Below are 2,500 nucleotides of genomic sequence, written 5' to 3' on the forward strand. Positions count from 1 at the left end.
GAATGGTTCCAGATGTGAAAACCCGATATACGAATAATAACTTATAGATGTTTTTGTTTTTTTTTTTTTTTTTGTTTTCTTTTTTATTCTTTTTGTTTTTTTTTTGTTTTTATTTTCTTCAAATAAAACACACAGGAGAAAATCATCGAACAAAACACTATTCAATCTGATACTATAATTGTAAGTATAAAAGAAATGATTTATGATTTATTAAACACATTGTACTAATCATATATATATATATATATACACGTATTATAGATATTATATCATATATATATGTGTATATGTGTGTGTATGTGTATGTGTATGTATATGTAGATTTAAGTATTTAAAATGAATATGAGAAGGTGAATATTAACAAGTTTAGCTTGAAACGTAAAGTTAAATTTACTGTGCCTTAATGTTTAGCAATTTAACAACTCACGATTACCATAACGTACTTGATTCAAGTTCGACGCTGCTCCAGCATCCAGGAATCGTGGACCCGAAAGTACTCGGAACTTTGAGAACCGTAAAAGTAATAGAAATGAATAGAGAGAGAGAAAGAGAGAGAGAGAGAGAGAGAGAGAGAGAGAGATAAAGAGAGCGATTAGGACGGAATAATAATTAGGCGGATACAAGCGTATCAAGGAATTTCGGGAAATGATTTATTTTCTATCGAACGTTAAATTAATTATGATAATCTAATAATCCCAATTATTACCGTAGAACGTGATTGTTCTTTTCTTTTCCTTCTTTTGTCTTTTATTTTATTTTACGTTATTTTCTTTTTCTTTCAATCATTAGTTTATATAAAAATTAATCATTAGTTTATATATGAATTTATATGACTGATATGTAGGATGAATCAAATGTATATATTTATGATTAAATCTTTTTAATAATAAAAAATTTTTTTTTCTTTTTTGTAATTTCTTAAAACCACATTAAATAGAAAGTCTGAAAAGTTTCGAAAACGAGTAATTGATATTTAAAATCACTCAAAGAACGTTTTGGCCGTACTGAAAACTTTTTCATCATTTTGAGATTATATATATATATATATATAAACTTTAAAGAATATCATTTGAAAAAAGAAACAAAGACAATACACATATAGAGGAATATAGCATAGGAAAATATAAAATTCGTGTCGTTCGTTTATTCATACATGGAATAACATCGACGATATTTGCCGATTCAACGAAGTGAGTTATTCCTGTAAGATAATCCACAAATTGTGATTCACTTCAAATAAAATAGAATTATCAGCTGAGTTTATGGTGAAACATCAATTTTTAACTTTGTCCGTTCGCTAGTTCGTTTTTATTCCCCTTACGATATACTTCAATGAACTTCAATAAAAACTTCATTAAATTTCTTTCAAGGTTTTCACGTATAACGTTTCTTTTTTGCTTCTTTTCTCTTTTTTCTCATCCCCTTGTTCTTCTTTTTTTTTTTTCTCTTGTTAGTCTCTCCCCCTCCACTGCCACTTCTTCGCCCGTTCGCTCTTTTTTTTTTTTTTTTTCATGTAAACGCAGGAATATATAGTTATTTCTCAAGGCGCTAATTAAAAAGTCTCGATTTGTTCGAATTCTAGGATTGCGAATGAAAAAGTTTTCACCATGGATATGTCGACGATTCGATTCGATTCGATTCAATTCGAAATGATTTTTCAACTCTGCGAGCGAAGGAAGTTCTTTTTTATTTACTTATTTCGTTTTTTATTCTTTATTTTTTATCTTTTTTTTTTTTTGTCCTTTTCCTTCATCTCAAATAGACACGGGAAAAGAGGAAGGAGAAGCCTCGTGAGAAAGATAAAGAGAAAGACAGAGAGAGAGAGAGAGAGAGAGAGAGGGAAAATTGAAAAATTATAAATGCGACGAAGGGATATGAAATAAATAAAGAAATAAATTAATACGTAAACGAATAAGCGAATATAAAAAAAAAAGGATAGGAAAGAAATTATGAATAGAGTAAAAAAGCAAAAAGGAAAATAGAAAGAAAGAAAGGAAGGAAGAAAGAAAGAAAGAAAAGATGAGAAAAAGAAAGGGATCTTTAGTTTGAGAAAATTCATGAGAGAAAACAAATATTTCTTTCTCATTGCAAAAACACGAATGATGTATTTCATTTCGCTAAAGGGCGTTTCGAAAGTACACCGTCAAGAGATCTTCTTTAAGATGATTCACTATAATCGTACTTACTACGCATACCCACTGTCTACCTTGTAAAAATAAAACGTACATTTTTATTTCCCTTTTCTTTTTTCCCTTTCCATTTCTCTTTTTCCCCTCATAAACTTTCCCCAATTCCCACCACCTCCCCAACCCCCTCTTTATCTTTGCCCAACTTTGATGTATTATACGTTCATATCCTCTGGACATTAAAAACAAAAAGAGGGGCTGGAGGAAAAACAAAAAAAGAAAGTGGAGAAATAAAACTTCCGTTACGGAACTTTATTTTATATTAAGAAAAAAAAAAAAAGGAAAAGAAGAAGAAAAGAAAGAAAAGGGAGAAA

This window comes from Vespa crabro, chromosome 9 (assembly GCF_910589235.1).
Source record: "Vespa crabro chromosome 9, iyVesCrab1.2, whole genome shotgun sequence".
Classification (NCBI taxonomy): Eukaryota; Metazoa; Arthropoda; class Insecta; order Hymenoptera; family Vespidae; genus Vespa; species Vespa crabro.